Genomic DNA, 23,767 nt, shown 5'->3' on the forward strand with positions numbered 1-23,767 from the left:
AGCGTGGGAAATTCCAGAAAATGATGTCATGGCTTTAGAAGCTTCTGATAGGCTAATTGACATCATTTGAGTCGATTGGAGGTGTACCTGTGGATGTATTTCAAGGCCTGCCTTCAAACTCAGGGCCTCTTTACTTGACATCATGGGAAAATCAAAAGAAATCAGCCAAGACCTTAGAGAAAAAATTGTTGACCTCCGCAAGTCTGGTTCATCCGTGGGAGCAATTTCCAAACGCCTGAAGGTACCACATTCATCTCTACAAACAATAGTATGCAAGTATAAACACCATGGGACTATGCAGCTGTTATACAGCTCAGCAAGGAAGAAGCCACTGCTCCAAAACCACAATAAAAAAGCCACTTTTTGGAGAAATGTCCTCTGGTCTGATGAAACAAAAATAGAACTGTTTGGCCATAATGACCATTGTTATGTTTGGAGGAAAAAGGGGAACGCTTGCAAGCCGAAGAACACCATCCTAACCGTGAAGCACGGGAGTGGTAGCATCATGTTGTGGGGGTGCTTTGCTGCAGGAGGGACTGGTGCACTTCACAAAATAGATAGAATCATGAGGAAGGACAATTATGTGGATTTATTAAAGCAACATCTCAAGACATCCGTCAGGAAGTTCAAGCTTGGTCGCAAATGGGTCTTCCAAATGAACAATGACCCCAAGCATACTTCCAAAGTTTTGGCAAAATGGCTTAAGGACAACAAAGTCAAGGTATTGGAGTGGCCATCCCAAAGCCCTGACCTCAATCCTATAGAACATTTGTGGGCAGAACTGAAAAAGCATGTGCGAGCAAGGAGGCCTACAAACCTGACTCAGTTACACCAGCTCTGTGAGGAGGAATGGGCCAAAATTCACCCAACTTATTGTGGGAAGCTTGTGGAAGGCTACCCGAAACGTTTGACCCAAGTTAAACAATTTAAAGGCAATGCTACCAAATACTAATTGAGTGTATGTAAACTTATGACCCCCTGGGAATGTGATGAAAGAAATAAAAGGTGAAATAAATCATTCTCTCTAGTATTATTCTGACATTTCACATTCTTAAAATAAAGTGGTGATCCTAACTGACCTAAAACAGGGCATTTTTACTGGGATTAAATGTCAGGAATTGTGAAAAACTGAGTTTAAATGTATTTGGCTAAGATGTATGGAAACTTCTGACTTCAACTAGTCAATACATTTCACTGGCTGTCTGCTTTTCCTCCTCATCAAAACCTCCATCCCTAATTTACCAGAGAGACTGTTAGGTTTCACATAAACAGCAGTGGCAATCAACAGGCGGGCCACCTGCACAGATAACACTGCCATGCTGCTCGAAATGTTTTCACATTTTCTTCATCTGCCCCTGTACATTTCCATCTCCCCTGGTTTGTAAATTGATTTATAATGTTGTCTCTGCTGAGTGTCGGGGGTGGATGGTGCTGGCATTAGAATACAATGGAGCAGGGATTCTGACTGAATGCTTCACTCCCTGTATATTTTTTAACTATGAGCCTCTATAAAATTCAATTGTGGCAATTTCCATCCCTGGCTTCCTAGACTTTAGGGAGTTAAGGTTGAGGGCTATTATTGGCATTCAGATTACTATGGCAACCACAGAACACGAAATCCAGAGATGGGTCTGAGTGAAGGAATGAGAGCGAGAGAAAGATTTTATGTTATGAAACTCTTTTCCTGTAAAAAAGAAAAACAGCTCAAACGATCAAGAACAGATTCAAGTCAACACCCGGCTTCCTTTCAGGCCTGATCAGAAAGTGACTGCACACTGATCATCCCTACATACCAATGTAGACGTAATGGTTTAAAAAGACTTATAGAGCAGGTGTGTTACCTTGTTATTATAGAGAAGGTGTGTTACCTTGTTATTATAGAGAAGGTGTGTTATCTTGTTATTCTAGAGAAGGTGTGTTATCTTGTTATTATAGAGAAGGTGTGTTACCTTGTTATTATAGAGAAGGTGTGTTATCTTGTTATTCTAGAGAAGGTGTGTTACCTTGTTATTATAGAGAAGGTGTGTTACCTTGTTATTCTAGAGAAGGTGTGTTACCTTGTTATTATAGAGAAGGTGTGTTATCTTGTTATTATAGAGCAGGTGTGTTATCTTGTTATTATAGAACAGGTGTGTTATCTTGTTATTATAGAGCAGGTGTGTTATCTTGTTATTATAGAACAGGTGTGTTATCTTGTTATTATAGAGCAGGTGTGTTACCTTGTTATTCTAGAGAAGGTGTGTTACCTTGTTATTATAGAGAAGGTGTGTTATCTTGTTATTATAGAGCAGGTGTGTTATCTTGTTATTATAGAACAGGTGTGTTATCTTGTTATTATAGAACAGGTGTGTTATCTTGTTATTATAGAGCAGGTGTGTTACCTTGTTATTCTAGAGAAGGTGTGTTACCTTGTTATTATAGAGAAGGTGTGTTATCTTGTTATTATAGAGCAGGTGTGTTATCTTGTTATTATAGAACAGGTGTGTTATCTTGTTATTATAGAGCAGGTGTGTTATCTTGTTATTATAGAGCAGGTGTGTTATCTTGTTATTATAGAACAGGTGTGTTATCTTGTTATTCTAGAGCAGGTGTGTTATCTTGTAGGCGGAAAGTAGGAACAGAGAGACATGATCTGATTTGCCCGAAGTGGGGACGAGGAATGACTTTGCACCCATCACAGATATTTGTATATATACTGAACAAAAATATAAACACAACATGCAACAATTTTAAAGATTTTACTGAGTTGCAGTTCACATAAGGAAATCTGTCAATTAAAATAAATTCATTAGGCCCTAATCTATGGATTTCACATGACTGGGCAGGGGTGCAGCATGGGTGAGCCAGGCCCAGCCAATCAGGATTAGTTTTCCCCCCACAAAGGGGCTTTATTATTAAATACTCCTCAGCACCCCGTTTGAGGTCGTTTGGACATACTGCCAAATTCTCTAAAATGATGTTGGAGGCGGTTTATGGTAGAGAAATGAACACTGAATTATCTGGCAACAGCTCTGCTGGACATTCTTGCAGTCAGCATGCTCCCTCAAAACTTGAGACATCTGTGGCATTGTGTTGTGTGATAAAACTGCACATTTTAGAGTGGCCTTTTATTGTCCACAGCACAAGGTGCAACTGGGTCATGATCGTGCTGTTTAATCAGCTTCTTGATATGCCCCACCTGTCAGGTGGATGGATTATCTTGGCAAATGAGAAATACTCACTAACAGAAAGGTAAACAATTGTGTGCACAACATTTGAGAGTAATAAGCTTTTTGTGCATATGGAACATTTCTGGGAATTCGTTTTTCAGCTCTTGAAACATGGGACCAACACTTACATGTTGCATTTGTATTTGTGTTCAGTGTACATAGTCCAGCAAGTTGTTTCCTTTCGTGTGACAGGATACATGTTGGTGATATTTTGGAAAAATGTGTTTTAAACGCGCTTGGTTAAAATCACCCGCAAATAAAGACTGCTTCCGGGTGAGAGGATTCTTGCTGGCTAAAGTTATTTTACAGTTCGCTGAGGGCCGCCTTGGTGTTTGCTCGTGGTGGTATGTACACAGCTGTGATAACAACACACATTAATTCCCTCTGCATATGGTGGGGTTAGCATTTTAGCATCAGAAACTCCAGGTCGGGTGAACAGGAGCTCGAGATGTTTTCAACTTCGGTACTCCAGGAATTGATGAGGAATCATACACCTCCCCTTACTCTTACCAGAAGCCACTGTTCGATCCATATGGGAAATGAAAAGCTGGTTGAATAGCAGAGTCAAGTGTATTGTCCGTAAGCCATGTCTCTGTAAAAACAAAGACACAGCATTCCCTGATGTCCCTCTGCGAACGAAGCCTTGCTTTGAGTTCACAAAGTTTATTTTCCAGCGATTGGACAATAGCCATCAGGATACTAGGAAGAGGAGGCCATGTAGCCCACCTTTTCAGCCTAGATTGGAGTCAAAAAATACCATCAGGTTTTTATTTGGGGCCTCTGAGAGAAGGTAAGTAGGCTTCAGAGTTCAAAAACCCTGTACAGTGTACTCTTAGAAGTAAAGAAGCCTCTAATAACCTTTAGGGGTTCAAAAGATTGCCCCTGTGGGGGAACCGTTTCAGGTTAAAAAGGTTCCCTGAAGAACCCCTCTTAAAAGGTTACTCAAGGAACCCCTGTGTAAAGGTTAAAACAGGAACCCTTTTGTTATGGGAGGGGTTTGGTCGATGGTAAATGTCATTCTTGTTCATCAAGTTTGTACAATGAAAATTTAAATTCTCCTTGAAAATGTATGCAAATTACATATTGTAATATAATATTAATAATATGAACATTGCTGATTGCATATTGTACCGAAGTGGTAATTATTCCAACATCGGTATTTGTACAGGCGCTTAAGGAATTCATTCATCTCTGTAAGCCTCATTGAAGCTACAAAACTGTCAGTGTTCAACCTTATCATGAGATGACAATACAACAGAACAGATTAAAATAAATGACATTTACTCTCACTGGTGGCCAAAAATAACTATATGAAGAACACGCCCCTACTAAGCCATGTCTTAATAATCTAGCATCAATAACCCAGCATCAACAACCCAACCTGGCTCTTTTTAAAGAAAGCAACCCAACTAAGTGACCCAATGCCTGTAACTCAGCAGTTGGGTCATCCAAACAACCCAGCATTTTTAAGTGTAGGTTAGGTTGAATATACTGTAGCTAGCTAGCGACCTAAGCTAACACCTAATAATTATCATATTTTCCTCTTCTTCTGAGTCTGGCAGCACAACAAATCCAAGTGCTCTGTACACGCCAGCAAAAAGGTTTCTACCCTTTGCTACATTAAAACATTCAAGTTTTCTCCAAGAACCCATCAACTAACCAAAGGTACACATATGAACCTATTGACCTCTGGTTCCTTGAGGAACTCCAGGGTTCCTTGAGAGTCTCCAGGGTTCCTCGAGTCACCCCTAATTCTAAGAGTGTACAGTATGTTATCTCAAATAATCAGTCAGGAACAAATTTCTTCACAAAGTATCAGAAAATACTGGTAAAATGAATAATGTGTTTGTCACTGACACTGTCATTGTGTAATTCATCAAGACAAACAGTGTTATTTGTATGACGCTTTGAGTAAATATTAGTATCTGTGTTAGTATTGGTGTATTGGTGTTCCTGACATTTTTAGTTGCATAATGCTTGAGGTCCTTGTGTCATGAAGTGGTCTTCATTTCCTATGGTAACCTTGGGAACCCGTGGGGACCTTTGACCCTAGACAGTCTGTGATTGAGGGGTAGAATGGGAAGAAATTATGTGTTTATTATCATGAACCGTGAGTGTTTTCTCATGGATGGACTGACAGATTGGATTGAACAATGTATTCCCAATATCCTGGTTAAGCCAGAGTAAGCGAACACCACACAGCAGGCATTGTTTGTTGTCCAGATTAATCAGTACTGATAAAATGTGTGTGTGTGTGTGTTTGGGGGGGATTACATGGCATACCTTGGAGTTGCCATGGTGACAGGCAGGACATGGACAGACACCTGTGAATTAACATTAGGCTGGCTGGGGTAGCAGCTCACCAAGCTCCCAGCGCTGTTTTAATTACTGGAAGGCAGGCGGTGGGAGCGGAGACGAGAGGATAGGATAAGAGAGGAAAGAAGAGGTGAGGAGAGGAGGAGAGGAGATGAGGAGATGAGAGGAGGAGCGGAAAGGAGGAGAAGAAGGAGATGAGAGCGGGGCACTCAACAACCTGTATTATTCCAGCCCTTTATCAACACACTGCTGCCATAAAATCAAAGGGAATTATCTTTGAAATAGACAGGTGTCCAGGGAGACAGAGTTCTCTGCGAATGAAGGGGCTCCACCGGGGCCAGTTACTCAATCTGATTTGGTTAACCAAGACACTGAACTGTACTCACCGTCACACCTCCTGATCCATTCTGGGAAGTGACGCTGATTTCCATGGAAGGCTAAACACAGAGGACTATGTGTGCATATTAAACGCTGGTTCATATTCAGTCTAAACACCTGACTCACCTAACAAGGGCACACGAAATGGGGCTAATATTTTTCAATTGACTTTCATGGGAGAAATATGACTCATCTACATACAGTATCTCTATCATTTTCTTTGTCAAAAATTGAGGACCACTGATGTGTGTGTGTGTGTATATATATACAGTCGAAGTCAGAAGTGTACATACACTTAGGTTGGAGTCATTAAAACTCGTTTTTCAACCACTCCACAAATTTCTTGTTAACAAAATATAGTTTTGGCAAGTTGGTTAGGACATCTACTTTGTGCATGACACAAGTTGTTTTTCCAACATTGTTTGCAGACAGATTATTTCACTTATAATTCACTGTATCACAATTCCAGTGGGTCAGAAGTTTACATACACTAAGTTGACTGTGCCTTTAAACAGCTTGGAAAATTCCAGAAAATGATGTCATGGCTTTAGAAGCTTCTGATAGGCTAATTGACATCATTTGAGTCAATTGGAGGTGTACCTGTGGATGTATTTCAAGGCCTACCATCAAACTCAGTGCCTCTTTGCTTGACATCATGGGAAAATCAAAAGAAATCAGCCAAGACCTCAGAAAAAAAATTGTTGACCTCCACAAGTCTGGTTCATCATTGGGAGCAATTTCCAAACGCCTGAAGGTACCACGTTCATCTGTACAAATAATAGTACGCAAGTATGAACACCATGGGACCACGCAGCCGTCATATCGCTCAGGAAGGAGACGCATTCTGTCTCCTAGAGATGAACGTACACTGCTCAAAAAAATAAAGGGAACACTTAAATAACACAATGTAACTCCAAGTCAATCACACTTCTGTAAAATCAAACTGTCCACTTAGGAAGCAACACTGATTGTCAATAAATTTCACATGCTGTTGTGCAAATGGAATAGAGAAAAGGTGGAAATTATAGGCAATTAGCAAGACACCCCCAAAACAGGAGTGATTCTGCAGGTGGTGACCACAGACCACTTCTCAGTTCCTATGCTTCCTGGCTGTTTTGGTCACTTTTGAATGCTGGCGGTGCTCTCACTCTAGTGGTAGCATGAGACGGAGTCTACAACCCACACAAGTGGCTCAGGTAGTGCAGTTCATCCAGGATGGCACATCAATGCGAACTGTGGCAAAAAGGTTTGCTGTGTCTGTCAGCGTAGTGTCCAGAGCATGGAGGCGCTACCAGGAGACAGGCCAGTACATCAGGAGACGTGGAGGAGGCCGTAGGAGGGCAACAAACCAGCAGCAGGACCGCTACCTCCGCCTTTGTGCAAGGAGGTGCACTGCCAGAGCCCTGCAAAATGACCTCCAGCGACCGTGTCATCATGCACTGCACCTGGCCCGCCACAGGAGTTGCTAGTGCACGATGGGACAATGACATCCATGCCAGGCAAGCTCTTCCCTAACCCAGACAACACTGGGCCAATTGTGTGCCCCCACATGGGTCTCCCGGTCGCGGCCGGCTACGACAGAGCCTGGACCCTAACCCAGAATCTCTAGTGGCACAGCTATCACTGTGATGCAGTTCCTCAGACCACTGTGCCACTCGAGAGGCCCTCATTGTACTTTTTTCAACCTATAAGGTGCTTTTTTGAGCTCTCCTAGCTGTGCCCTTGACGAACTAGAGCAAGCACACTTGTAGCTGTTTTTTTGGAACTCATCCCTGCATCACCGCCTTTACACAGTTACTGTTGTTTTACGCTATCAAAAAATTTCCCATTATAAATTGCAATCTGGATCAGGTGGGGAAAATGTGAAAGCTTGTTCTATTGCCAACATGACTAGCTAAATTGCAAAATAGGATCTTACAGTGTTAGGCTTTCACAAGGAAATTCAGAGAAGCAGATCCTAATTTTGGTGCACATAGAATGGAATCATAAGTAAATTCAGATGCGTGGTCTACGGCAACATTTCTTTACATTACAACAACATAGGCTCATTCTGTTCAGGAAAACACAGGGTCTAATTCCATGTCATCTTGTAACTGTACATCACACATAGTGATCATAAGCATAGCCTAGTGGTTAGAGCGTTGGACTAGTAACCGAAATGTTGCAAGATTGGATCCCTGAGCTGACAAGGTACAAATCTGTCGTTCTGCCCCTGAACAAGGCAGTTAACCCACTGTTCCTAGGCCGTCATTGAAAATAAGAATTTGTTCTTAACTGACTTGCCTAGTTAAATAAAGGTAAAATAAACATTGAAGCTGTATTTTACACTTGCGGGTGTTTGGCTTGCTTGTATCACAGCGATGTGCTATTTATTATAATCCTCAATGTCTCATCTTTCAAAATTTGCTATAGTTTCCCAATTAGTGGGAGGGATGGGGGCAACTTCTTGATGTGCACGTTGCTCAAGTTCACAATGGCTGTCAGTCAAAACCCATACAGCGCTGGGAAGCGCAGAGCCAGAGCTCTGACGGCATGTATAGCATGTTACTGTACAGCCACTGCGTTCCAATTTAGGCGCTTTTCAGTGTCCAAATCGGCCATTTTCAACCCGTATACAGGCACAACCCACTGGGCACAGACGTCAAATCAATGTCTATTCCATGTTGGTTCAACGTCATTTCATTGAAATGGCGTGGAAACAACGTTGATTCAACCGGTGTGTGCCCAGTGTGGAGTGTAAAGGGCCACCAAATGGGGTTTTAAAGCTAGCCTGAGCTGGCGTGAATCTATTCCAAACACGTGTTGTCTGCCTTCCTGCTGGGCTCAAACTGGTTGAGTCAACGTGGTTTCCACATAATTTCAATTAAATTACTTTAAACAAACGTTGAATAGATGTTGAATTGACGTCTGTGACCAGTGGATTTTTACATTGAGAAGAGGCGAAGACAATCATGGTGAGGAAATAGAGTCTATTTAAATGATGAACATCTATTTTAAAATCACTATTACTCTCCTCCCACCCTAAATCGACTCTCCCCTCACTTGTCTCTCTTTCTCTCTTTCTATACATTTTATCTATCTCTCTCTGGCGCATGTAAATGCCCCCTAATTTCTGAAGGCACTTAGTTATAATGCTGTGCCTATACTATGTCACATCTTTTTCTGTGGCAGCAAATCCATTTTTTCTGCTGTTTTCTGAAACATGTAGAAAGCCTCTGCCTCGCATTGTATTGTTCTCTGTGATGTTGGCACGATCTGTTGGTGTAATCCCCCATTTGTTCCAATGCCAAAAGTCCATGAGACCAAGAATATCTCATATTTTATATTGTTACAGTAGCCATGTAACATGCCATTATATTTGAAAACAGCAGTTGACTCAATTTTGCAAGAACACTATGATACTGTGAGTCTGGTAGTGATGGGAAAGTCCCAGTCACCTAATTGTAACGAGGGTGAAATTCAGTCCTAACAAACTCTCCTATTCCTCCACAGGTGGATAAAGAATTAATCATATTTTTTTTATTATTTCTATCATGGAACATGGACAGTCAGTGTAGAGCACCTAATGCTAACCCTTCTTTTTAATGAGTCAGAGGAGACAGTTTAAATTGACACAAAGCTCCTGTGGAGATGGTTTTCATGGAAGCGCAGAGAGTGATACGGCCGCTTAATAAGATGGGTTACATCTGAAGAAAATAGGTAGGGCTATTAGTCAGAGTTTCTACAGAGGCAAAGAGCAAAGAGCAACTTGGCATCTCTAAAGAGCATAACATTCAAAATCTCTGCTGTGAATGTGAATTAGTAGACAGTATTGTTTTACCTCTTATTATTTGTTGATGATCAGGAAATTATTAATAGATGGGGTTTTCTATGCCAGTGATAGAGAGATGGGGTTATCTATGCCAGTTATAAAGAGATGGTGTTTTCTACGCCAGTTATAAAGAGATGGTGTTTTCTATGCCAGTGATAGAGAGATGGGGTTATCTATGCCAGTTATAAAGAGATGGTGTTTTCTACGCCAGTTATAAAGAGATGGGGATATTCCTATGCCATGGATAGAGATGGGGTTATCTATGCCAGTGATAGAGAGATGGGGTTATCTATGCCAGTTATAAAGAGATGGGGTTATCTATGCCAGTGATAGAGAGATGGGGTTATCTATGCCAGTTATAAAGAGATGGGGTTATCTATGCCAGTGATAGAGAGATGGGGTTATCTATGCCGGTTATAAAGAGATGGGGTTATCTATGCCAGTTATAAAGAGATGGGGTTATCTATGCCAGTTATAAAGAGATGGGGTTATCTATGCCAGTGATAGAGAGATGGGGTTATCTATGCCAGTGATAGAGAGATGGTGTTTTCTATGCCAGTGATAGAGAGATGGGGTTATCTATGCCAGTGATAGAGAGATGGGGTTATCTATGCCAGTGATAGAGAGATGGGGTTATCTATGCCAGTGATAGAGAGATGGTGTTTTCTATGCCAGTGATAGAGAGATGGGGTTATCTATGCCAGTGATAGAGAGATGGGGTTATCTATGCCAGTGATAGAGAGATGGGGTTATCTATGCCAGTGATAGAGAGATGGGGTTATCTATGCCAGTGATAGAGAGATGGTGTTTTCTATGCCATGGATAGAGATGGGGGTATTTATGCTAGTGGTCAATGGTGAAGGAGGTATTTATACAGCCCAGTCTTTTATTTTTTGTTCACCTTTATTTAACCAGGTAGGCTAGTTGAGAACAAGTTCTCATTTGCAACTGCGACCTGGCCAAGATAAAGCATAGCAATTCGACACATACAACAACACAGAGTTACACATGGAATAAACAAAACATACAGTCAATAATACAGTAGAACAAAGAAAACAATAAGTCTATATACAGTGAGTGCAAATGAGGTAAGATAAGGGAGTTAAGGCAATAAATAGGCCATGGTGGCGAAGTAATTACAATATAGCAATTAAACACTGGAATGGTAGATGTGTAGAAGATGAATGTGCAAGTAGAGATACTGGGGTGCAAAGGAGCAAGATAAAAAAAAAAATACAGTATGGGGATGAGGTAGGTAGATAGATGGTGTCACGGCTGTTGAAAGGAGAGGAACAAGGTGCAGCGTGGTGAGCGTACATTTTCTTTATTTAATCAAAATGACGCCGAACAAAACAATAAACACTACAAAAACAAACCGTGAAGCTCAAAGGCTATGTGCCCTAAACAAAGTCAACTTCCCACAAAGACAGGTGGAATAAAGGGCTACCTAAGTATGGTTCTCAATCAGAGACAACGATAGACAGCTGCCTTTGATTGAGAACCACACCCGGCCAAACACAAAGAAATAGAAAACATAGAACATCGAATACCCACCCCAACTCACTTTCTGACCAAACCAAAATAGAGACATAAAAAGGATCTCTATTTGTCTCACATTTGTGGCCTGCTGTAGGTCATTTTGCAGGGCTCTGGCAGTGCTCCTCCTTGCACAAAGGCGGAGGTAGCGGTCCTGCTGCTGGGTTGTTGCCCTCCTACGGCCTCCTCCACGTCTCCTGATGTACTGGCCTGTCTCCTGGTAGCGCCTCCATGCTCTGGACACTACGCTGACAGACACAGCAAACCTTCTTGCCACAGCTCGCATTGATGTGCCATCCTGGATGAGCTGCACTACCTGAGCCACTTGTGTGGGTTGTAGACTCCGTCTCATGCTACCACTAGAGTGAAAGCACCGCCAGCATTCAAAAGTGACCAAAACATCAGCCAGGAAGCATAGGAACTGAGAAGTGGTCTGTGGTCACCACCTGCAGAACCACTCCTTTATTGGGGGTGTCTTGCTAATTGCCTATAATTTCCACCTTTTGTCTATTCCATTTGCACAACAGCATGTGACATTTATTGTCAATCAGTGTTGCTTCCTAAGTGGACAGTTTGATTTCACAGAAGTGTGATTGACTTGGAGTTACATTGTGTTGTTTAAGTGTTCCCTTTATTTTTTTGAGCAGTGTACAATGGAACATAGTGTATTGTTATATTTGTTTCAGACTGTAAATAGCTACTGCCAGGGCTGTAGCTAAATATGGGGACCCAGAGGTCTGGAAATAAATATATATGCTGTATATATCCACTGAGTGTACAAAACACTAGGAACACCTGCTCTTTCATTACATAGACTGACCAGGTGAATCCAGGTGAAAGCTATGATCCCTTATTGATGTCACTTGTTAAATCCACTTCAATCAGTGTAGATGAAGGGGAGGAGACAAGTTCAAGAAGTAGTTTTAAGCCTTGATTCAATTGAGACATGGATTGTGTATGTGTGCCATTCAGAGGGTAAATGGGCAACACAAAGGATTTAAGTGTCTTTGAACGGGGTATGATAGTAGGTGCCAGGTGCACCGGTCTGAGTGTGTCAAGAACTTCAACGCTGCTGGGACTTTCATGCTCAACAGTTTCCCGTGTGTATCAAGAATGGTCCGTCAAAGGACAACTAACCAACTTGACACAACTGTGGAAAGCACTGGAGTCAACATGGGCCAGCATGCCTGTGGAACACTTTCGACATCTTGTAGAGTCCATGCCCGACAGAATTGAGGCTCTTCTGAGGGAAAAAGGGGGTACTCCTAATGTTTTCTACACTCAGTGTACTGTATATACATTTTGGAATTCAGTTGGGGTCTCAACTTACTGTTAACTTCTTGTCAATACGGGGGCGCTGTTTTCACTTTGGAAAAGATCGTGCCCAAATGAAACGGCCTCGTACTCTGTTCTAGATCATACAATATGTATATTATTATTACTATTGGATAGAAAACACTCTCAAGTTTCTAAAACTGTTTGAATTATATCTGTGAGTAAAACAGAACTCATTTGGCAGCAAACTTCCATGCAGGAAGTGAAAAATCTGAAAACGAGGCTCTGCTTCAGGGCCTGCCTATTCAACTGGCTTTTATTTATCGATATGCATGCACTACATACGCCTTCCACTAGATGTCAACAGGCAGTGGAAGGTGGAATGGGGTGTCTAGCTTGATCTGAGGCCGAACAAGAGCTTTTGGAGTGACAGGTCCGGTATTTTCTTTGTCTTCGACGGCGCACGAGGGACCTCGACATTGTCTTCTGAAAAGCGTTCGGTATACACGGCGAATATCTCCGGCTCTGATTTTATTTGATACATATGATAATAACATCATAAAGTAGGTTTTTTCAACTGAGTTTTATCAGTTTATTCAACATTTATTGGGACTTTTGGAGTTTTCCGTTCTTTGCGCCAAGAGAGGATGGGAATGTTAGCAACCTTGGCTAGCATTGTGGCGCGAATTCGACAGAAGAAATGGACATTCTAAAACCAAACAACGATTTATTCTGGAAATAGGACTCCTTGTACAACATTCTGATGGAAGCTCAGCAAAAGTAAGACATTTATGATGTTATTTCGTATTTCTGTGTAATATGTTGATGTCTATTCTCCGCCGTGTTGGTGAGCACTGTCTCACAATAACCCAAGCTGTATGTTGTGGTAAAGTTATTTTAAAAAATCTAACACAGCAGTTGCATTAAAAACCAGTGTATCTTTCATTTGCCATACAACAAGTATTTTTATGTAAAGTTTATGATGAGTTCTTTGGTCAGATTAGGTGAGTGTCCAAAATATCTCCGGAGATTCTGGTGAATCGTTGCTACGTATTCACAATGTATAACCAGGATTTGTAGCTATAAATATGCACATTTTCGAACAAAACATAAATGTATTGTATAACATTATGTTATAAGACTGTCATCTGATGAAGTTGTCCAAAGGTTAGTGATTAGTTTTATATCTTTTGCTGGTTTTTGCGAAAGCTACCTTTGCGTTTGTGTGTTTGGCTATTGTGGTAAGCTAATATAATTCTATATTGTGTTTTCGCTGTAAAACACTTAAAAAATCGGAAATATTGTCTGGATTCACAAGATGTTTATCTTTCATTTGCTGTACACCATGTATTTTTCATAAATGTTTTATGATGAGTATTTATGTATTTCACGTTGCTCTCTGTAATTATTCTGGCTGCTTTGGTACTATTTTTTTATGGTGGCTGCAATGTAAAACTATGATTTATACCTCAAATATGCACATTTTCGAACAAAACATAAATGTAATAGGCTACACTCTTAGAAATAAGGGTTCTACTACGGGGATAGCCAAAGAACCCTTTAAGGTTCTAGATAGCACCTTTTTTTCTAAGAGTGTATCTATCCAGTGACTCAACTCATTTCTAAAGTGTATGAAACGCCATGACATTCAATCATCTTTGTAGAGTTCCACAAGTGGCAAGATACATGCATACCAATGTTCTGATGTAAATGGGAATTTACATACGCACACACACACACGCATACACCCCAGTGGTGGACAGTGACGTTTACGATGAGCATGGCCTTATTTCTATTACAGCATATTGGATGACTGTCATTCAATCCCATTCACCCAGCTCAATGTAACATCGATAGGTTTAGGTTTATACCCATCATTGCTACAACCTAGCTTATCAATGAAGGTTTATAACAGGTGCACAGGTCAAGAGAAAGATTTGAGTAATCAAGGTGACAGAAAGTGACACATTCAATACAGCCTTGCACACTCTTGCCCGTATCTAGCTGATCTAGGGTGTAATAATTAGTCCAACAGTTGCAAACAATAGTTTCTATTGGACAAATTCAGGTGTTTATCCCGGTTTCGTTTGATTCCATTTAAGAAACACTTTCCAAAAGAATCGGCAGAATAAATACAACCCTGATCACATGCAAACACAGTTCACTTTCATAGCAGCCACATACAAACAGTATGATCATTTTGCTCATTGTAAAATTCCTTGTCGCGTCTACGAGTTCTCCTAATCTCACCTTTTCCCTTCGCTTGTGGACTTCAGTGCACAACACAAAACTTTCCAAGCCAAACCTTCATATCATACCCACTAACCGCTACATACAACCTACATTGTTGTCACTCACCACATTAGCTAACGTCATAGTCAACATAGCTACTCGAACTAACGCGTTAGTAAACCCGCTACAATCATGCAATACATTGTACAGTCAGCAAGCAGTTTAGCAGTTACACTAGCGGGCCCCAGTAGCAATACATTTATTAAAAAAATATATAGTATATTTTTGTACATTTTATTTAACTAGGCAAGTCAGTTAAGAACAAATTCTTATTTACAATGACGGCCTACACCGGCCAACACTGGGATAATTGTGCACCAGCCTATGGGACTCCCAATCATGGCCGGTTGTGATACAGCCTGGATTCAAACCAGGGTGTATGTAGTGACGCCTCTAGCACTGAGATGCAGTGCCTTAGACTGCTGTGCCACTTGGAAGCTTACCCAGCTAGCTAACACAACATCCCTTTCTGTTTGAGCTATGTGTTTGAGTAGGCTAAACTAGCTAGCTGCATTTGCTAGCTAAGTGAAAGTGAAAAAAATACAACAAAATATATCTCTCTAGCTTCTCCTTAATTTTTAAAGAAATGGATTGGTTCAAAACTGTTCAACTATTATCTTTCTCTCTCTTTGAGTCAACTACTCGCCACATTTTATGCACTGCAGCGCTAGCTAGCTGTAGCTTCTGTTTTCAGTACTATTCTCTGATCCTTTGATTGGGTGGACAACATGTCAGTTCATGCTGAAAGAGCTCTGATAGGTTGGAGGACGTCATCTAGAAGTTGTCATAATTACTGTGTAAGTCTATGGAAGGGGGTGAGAAACATGAGCCTCTTAGGTTTTCTATTGAAAATAATGTACCCAGTGGAGGATGGTAACTAGCTGTCCTCCGGCTACACCATGGTGCTACCCAACAGAGTGCTGTTGAGGCTACCGTATACCTTCATTGCAAAACAGTGTTTTCTTTGGAGACGTGAATATATTTAGTGTAGTTTACATATATCCTGTTGAGGACAGAGGGCGCTGTTTTCACTTTGATGGAAAATCGTGCCCAATTTAAACGGCCCCGTACTCAATTCTTGCTCGTACAATATGCATATTATTATTACTATTGGATAGAAAACACTCTCTAGTTTCTAAAACCGTTTGAATTATATCTGTGAGTAAAACAGAACTCATTTGGCACAAACTTCCTGACCAGGAAGTGGAAAATCTGAAATCGATGCTCTGTTCTAGGTCCTGCCTATAAATGGGCATGATACGTATTAGTATACATGCACGTCATACACCTTCCCCTGGATGTCCAGAGGCAGTGAGAGAAGAAATGGAGTGTTTATCTTGGTCTGAGATGGAATAAATCCTCTTGGAATGACGTGTCACCCATTTCCTGTTTTCTGGAAAGCGCGAGGTTGGACCTGGAATTGCCTTCTGAAAAGCTTTCGTTATAGGCGACTACTATCTCCAGCTTTGATTTTATTTGATACATGTGACAATATCATCGTAAAGTATGTTTTTTCAATATAGTTTTATTAGACTATTGAATTTATTCGGGACGTTAGGCGTGTTGCGTTGTGTGCCTTTGTTCAGGAAGGAGAGCTTCGAGCCACTTGGCTAGTGCGCTTGCTAATTCAAGAGGGAAAAAGGACGTTCTAAATCCAAACAACGATTGTTCTTGACAAAGGACCTCTTGTACAACATTCTGATGAAAGATCAGCAAAAGTAGGACCCATTTTATGATGCTATTTCATATATCTGTCGAACTGTGTACTATTAGTTTTGCGCCCAGGTTTTGGGCACTCGCTCGCCATAACTAAGCCTTATGTCACAATGAAGTTATTTTTAGAATTCTAACACGGCGATTGCATTAAGAACTAGTGTATCTATCATTTCCTATACAACATGTATTTTTTAGTTATGTTTATGAATAATTATTTGGTCAGAATATGTGTGTCAGAAAAAGTGTCAGAAAAATATCCGGACGTTGTGGGAAAAAGTAGCTACGTTAGCACAATGTATAACCACTGATTTCAGCTCTAAATATGCACATTTTCGAACAAAACATAAGTGTATGTATAACCTGATGTTATAGGACTGTCATCTGATGAAGCATATCAAGGTTAGTCAAAAATTATATATCCTTTGCTGGTTTGTTACGATCGCTAACTTTTGCTACTGGGAAATGGCTTGTGTTTCTGGCTATTGTGGTAAGCTAATATAACGCTATATTGTGTTTTCGCTGTAAAACACTTAATAAATCGGAAATATTGGCTGGAATCACAAGATGCCTGTCTTTCATTTGCTGTACACTATGTATTTTTCAGAAATGTTTTATGATGAGTAATTAGGTATTTGACGTTAGTGTCTGTAATTATTATGTCTGCTTTCGGTGCAATTTCTGATTGTAGCTGCAATGTAAACTATGATTTATACCTGAAATATGCACATTTTTCGAACAAAACATAGATTTATTGAATAACATGTTATAAGACTGTCATCTGATGAAGTTGTTTGTTGGTTAGTTTGGTTGGTTCTTGGTTAGTTAGGTTGGCTTTGTGCATGCTACCTGTGCTGTGAAAAATGTCTGTCCTTTTTTGTATTTGGTGGTGAGCTAACATAAATATACGTGCTGTTTTCGCTGTAAAACATTTTAAAAATCGGACATGTTGGCTGGATTCACAAGATGTGTACCTTTCATTTGCTGTATTGGACTTGTTAATATGTGAAAGTAAAATATTTCTAAAAAATATATTTTGAATTTCGCGCTCTGCCTTTTCAGTGGAATGTGGGAGGAATTCCGCTGGCGGAACGCCAGAGCAGTACAGGATAACATGTTATAAGACTGTCATCTGATGAAGTTGTTACTTGGTTAGTGACTAATTTTATCTCTATTTTGTCGGTTTTGTGAAAGCTACCTATGCGGTGGAAACATGGTGAAAATATGCGGTTGTGTGTTTGGCTATTGTGGTTAGCTAATAGAAATACATATTATGTTTTCGCTGTAAAACATTAAAAAAATCGGAAATGATGGCTGGATTCACAAGATGTTTATCTTTCAATTGCTGTATTGGACTTGTGATTTCATGAAAATTATATTATATGATATCCCTGTCCCGTTAGGCTAGGCTATGCTAGTCAGCTTTTTTGATGAGGAGGATCCCGAATCCGGGAGGGTGATGTTAAGGGTTAGAATAGTAGAATACACAAGGTGCAATTTCTAAACTTGGTTGTGCATCAGCGGTTTTCCTCTTGTTATACAGTATGTCACTCACTGACAATCACTCAATTGCTTTCTCGGAAACAGGCCCAGATCCCCGTGATTTGCGTGAAGTGGAGGTGGAAGGGCCAGAGGTGGATGGGCCAAAAGGGGCCAGAGGGCGGGCTGCCTTCTGAGAATTCGTAGGCAATCGAATAAACCCCCACTTCCTTCTATTCTGCTAGCAAACGTGCAATCTTTGGAGAATAAAATAGATGACCTACGGGCAAGATTAAACTGCCAACGGGACATTCAAAACTGTAATATCTTATATTTCACGGAGACGAAGCTGAACGACGACACTATCAACATAGAGCTGGCTGGTTAATTAAACGCTGTACCGGTAGGATAGAACAGTAGCTTCTAGTAAGACAAGGGGTGGCGGACTATGTATTTTTGTAAATAACAGCTGATGCACGATTTCTAAGGAAGTCTCGATCTATTGCTCACCTGAGGTAGAGGATCTCATGATAAACTGTAGACCATACTATCTCCCTAGAGAGTTTTAATCTGTATTTTTTGTAGCTGTTTACATACCATCACAGTCAGAGGCTGGCACTAAGACAGCATTGAATGAGCTGTATTCCGCCATCAGCAAACAGGAAAACGCTCACCCAGAGGCGGCGCTCCGAGTAGAAGGGGATTTAATGCAGGGAAACTTAAATCCGTTTTACCAAATTTCTATCAGCATGTTAAATGTGCAACCAGAGGAAAAGAAACTCTGGACCACCTTTACTCCAGACACAGAGACGCATACAAAGCTCTCCCTCGCCCTCCATTTGGGAAATCTAACCATAATTCTATCCTCCCAATTCCTGCTTACAAGCAAAAATTAAAGCAGGAAATACCAGTGACTAGATCAATAAAAAAGTGGTCAGATGAAGCAGATGCTAAGCTACAGGACTGTTTTGCTAGCACAGACTGGAATATGTAGCGGGATTCCTACAATGGCGTTGAGGAATACACCACATCAGTCATTGGCTTCATCAATAAGTGCATCGATGATGTTGTATCCACAGTGACCGTACGTACATACCCTAACCAGAACCAATGGATTACCAGCAACATTCGCACTGAGCTAACCCGAAAGCTCATAAGAAATCCCGCTATGCCCTCCGACGAACCATCAAACAGCCAAAGCGTCAATACAGGACTAAGATCGAATCGTACTACACCGGCTCTGATGCTCTCCGGATGTGGCAGGGCTTGCAAACAATTACAGATTACAATGGGAAGCACAGCCAAGAGCTGCCCAGTGACACTAACCTACCAGACAAGCTAAACTGCTTCTATGCTCGCTTCGAGGCAAATAACACTGAAACATGCATGAGAGCACCAGCTGTTCCGGAAGACTGTGTGATCACGCTCTCCGCAGCTGATGTGGGTAAGACTTTTAAACAGGTCAACATTCACAAGGCTGCAGGGCCAGACCGATTACCAGGACGTGTACTGCGAGCATGCACTGACCAACTGGCAAGTGTCTTCACTGACATTTTTAACCTCTCCCTGTCCGAGTCTGTAATACCAACATGTTTTAAGCAGACCTCCATAGTGCCTGTGCCTGTGCCCAAGAACACTAAGGTAACCTGCCTAAATGACTACTGACCTGTAGCACTCACGTATGTAGCAATGAAGTGCTTTGAAAGGCAGGGTCTACAGTCAATCACGGATTACAAAAAGAAAACCAGCCCCGTCGCGGACCAGGATGTCTTGCTCCCAGACAGACTAAACAACTTCTTTGCTCGCTTTGAGGACAATACAGTGCCACTGACATGGCCCGCTACCAAAACCTGCGGACTCTCCTTCACTGCAGCCGACGTGAGTAAAACATTTAAACGTGTTAACCCTCGCAAGGCTGCAGGCCCAGACGGTATCTCCAGCCGCGTCCTCAGAGCATGCGCAGACCAGCTGGCTGGTGTGTTTACGGACCTATTCAATCAGTCCTTATCCCAGTCTGCTGTTCCCACATGCTTCAAGAAGGCCACCACTGTTCCTGTTCCCAAGAAAGCTAAGGTAACTGAGCTAAACGACTACAGCCCCGTAGCACTCACTTCCGTCATCATGAAGTGCTTTGAGAGACTAGTCAAGGACCATATCACCTCCACCCTACCTGACACCCTAGACCCACTCCAATTTGCTTACCGCCCCAATAGGTCCACAGACGATGCAATCGCAACCACACTGCACACTGCCCTAACCCATCTGGACAAGAGGAATCCCTATGTGAGAATGCTGTTCATCAACTACAGCTCAGCATTTAACACCATAGTACCCTCCAAACTCGTCATCAAGCCCGAGACCCTGGGTCCCCGCCCTGTGCAACTGGGTACTAGACTTCCTGACGGGCCGCCCTCAGGTGGTGAGGGTAGGTAACAACATCTCCACCCCGCTGATCCTCAACACTGGGGCCCCACAAGGGTGCGTTCTGAGCCCTCTCCTGTACTCCCTGTTCACCCACGACTGCGTGGCCATGCACGCCTCCAACTCAATCATCAAGTTTGCAGTGGACACTACAGTGGTAGGCTTGATTACCAACAACGACAAGACAGCCTACAGGGAGGAGGTGAAGGCCCTCGGAGTGTGGTGTCAGGAAAATAACCTCACACTCAACGTCAACAAAACAAAGAAGATGATCGTGGACTTCAGGAAACAGCAGAGGGAGCACCCCCCTATCCACATCGACGGGACAGTAGTGGAGAGGGTAGAAAGTCTTAAGTTCCTCGGCGTACACATCACGGACAAACTGAATTGGTCCACCCACACAGACAGCGTGGTGAAGAAGGTGCAGCAGCGCCTCTTCAACCTCAGGAGGCTGAAGAAATTCGGCTTGTCACCAAAAGCACTCACAAACTTTTACAGATGCACAATCGAGAGCATCCTGTCGGGCTGTATCACCGCCTGGTACGGCAACTGCTCTGCCCACAACCGTAAGGCTCTCCAGAGGGTAGTGAGGTCTGCACAACGCATCACCGGGGGCAAACTACCTGCCCTCCAGGACACCTACACCACCCGATGTCACAGGAAGGCCATAAAGATCATCAAGGACAACAACCACCCGAGTCACTGCTTGTTCACCCCGCTATCATCCAGAAGGTGAGGTCAGTACAGGTGCATCAAAGCAGGGACCGAGAGACTGAAAAACAGCTTCTATCTCAAGGCCATCAGACTGTTAAACAGCCACCACTAACATTGAGTGGCTGCTGCCATACATGTAAAAAATGTATCACTAGCCACTTTAAACAATGCCACTTAATATAATGTTTACATACCCTATATTACGCATCTCATATGTATATACTGTACTCTATATGTTGTTGTGAAGACCCCACCCCACCCACCCCCTGGCTACAGCATGGTATTATTAACTGTATCTATGCAACCAATCCGTGGAGTATTAGATAGCTCATGAAAGGTTGCAGTTTCCTTATGTGTGGTCTGGCTAGCCTCGGCAGACAATGAGCATTGTTTTTGTTCATCTCATTATATCCTCACTATGTGCTTATTTTAGTCCTGGCTGCTCATGCGGCTGGAGAGAGGAGAGGAGTGTTGGACAGTGATGAGCGGGAGTGATATGAATGCTGGGAGAATGATTACCACAACAAAGAACCTGATGGAGAGAGAGCCAGTGGAGAGCTCCTCTAGACCTCACCTCTGCTGACACACAAACACACACACATACAAACCGTCTACGCTAGCTAGGGCATTTTTAGCAGCAGGATCATCAGTGGTCCCTAACCGTAGATCTGTTCTTATAAGGGTTTGGGCAGTCAGACAAGTATTGCAGATCATTGTGATCTGTATTTAATAGGACAGATATACTGCAGCTTGTGTTGTTTGCTTGCATCTGTTTGTCTGTCCCTGGATAACAGGGGGAGTAAGGAGAATAAGAACAACATTACCCAGTTGTGACTATTTCTGTCTGATGGTATATGCAGGGCAGGTGCATTTTCACTTTCTCATTTGAAACTTTATATATCTCTCCACTCTCTAATCTAAAAACAATCATCTTTCTCACCCCAGCTTTGGAAAATCTCAATTGTTGTAAAGTCACGTAGGAAAGATTTTCACACACTGCAGCAGATGAATGGAGAGGACTGTCAGTTTACTCCTCCTCTCTTCCTCTTCTCCACCTTCGCTCTCTAATTCTGACTACTGCACCTCCCTCCCTCCCTCCCTCCCTCCCTCCCTCCCTCCCTCCCTCCCTCCCTCCCTCCCTCCCTCCCTCCCTTCCCTGTCAGTCCCTGTCAGGCCGTTTGTTGCCTTTATTTCCTCCTGTCCCTCCCATCCTGTCGTTCAGCCACTGTGCTCCCCAGTGTTAGGAATAATCTCTGAGCAGCCTTAACACAGCGCAGGCAGGCAGAAGAGACTGCTGATCTGGGCTGCTGGGCTCTGAGTCTCCTAATGCATCTGGGTATCATGCACAGCCAGGGGCTCCACCTCTGTGACTGCACTGTCCCCCTCCAGCTGTCGTTATTTCATACGGCCCCATAAATCAGTATTAAGAAATATGAGTACTTATTTGTAATGCAATTAGGCTGCTAGTTCTGCACAAGTCTCAGCTCTCTGCTTACTGTCTCTGAGGTGAGGCAGAATAAAAAGTCTCCCCAGTCTGAGCACTCTCTCTCTCTCTCTATAAGCTAAAATTATATATTGTATTATTCTCTTCTTTGTTGTCATTTTACTATTCACTGCTGCAAAGTGATTCCGTTTCTTATGGTTAGTTTAGCATGCACCCGTGTCACGGGGAGCAGTTTGAAAAAGAGGAGATTTGGAGGAGGGGGATAGAGAATCTATTACTGCACCAGTAAATCTGTGTGAGGGATATGTTCTGGCTTGATATACACGTTCTACCATAGCACGTTAATTATGCCTGTGCTGATAACTAACTACATGCAGACAGAAAAGGTACAATGGCAGCACTGTCTGAGTTAATCTGTTAAGTCAGTGCATTGTATAAACAATATCCTTCTCTTTTCATTATCAATTATCTTTCACATTAACATCCCTTCAGTCTATACAGATGTAGAATCTTAATTTGAGCCAGTTTGTTACAGCAGGAAAAGAATCCTGCAGCGACAGGAAATGTGAGTTATTATGTGGATTATAATTAATGGAACTTTTTGTAGGGGTTGATACATTTTTCATAAGTGAAAATCAAGTCTGACATTTCAAAGTGGAAATTACGAACTTCAGAAGCCTTTTTAAAGCTTAAAATACACATTTTACAAGTTTTACATTTCCTGCATTACAGCAAAGTTTTCCTGCAACAGGGTGATCAAATGAAGATCTTTTTTAGTGTTTGTTGTGCTACTTCTAGTCGGTCGCACTGCAGGTAACAACAACTTATTACCATACTCTTACTGTGTTATCTGAGCTGTTAATATTAAGTGCTACCCTCTAGCCTCCTCACTCTCTCCATGATTTTTTGTCTGCTTCAAGCAAACTGCTACCGCACTAATCCCCCTCCTCCTTCCTGTCTTATCTTATCTCCCATCTCTTGATTCTGATTTGCAACTTAGGGGAGGATATGAGAGGATTAGCTTTAGATTCTCCTCAGCAGCATAAGGCCATGTGGTCCTGACTGGCAGGCTGAATGGATTTCCTATGTAGTCTGGGTAACACATTTCTGTCACTCTCAACCAACCACCACCAGCTCCCTGCTCCTACCTTTTGAATATGACGCGTGTGTCATACAGAA

Source organism: Salvelinus fontinalis, chromosome 5 (genome assembly GCF_029448725.1).
Source record: "Salvelinus fontinalis isolate EN_2023a chromosome 5, ASM2944872v1, whole genome shotgun sequence".
NCBI classification, from domain to species: domain Eukaryota; kingdom Metazoa; phylum Chordata; class Actinopteri; order Salmoniformes; family Salmonidae; genus Salvelinus; species Salvelinus fontinalis.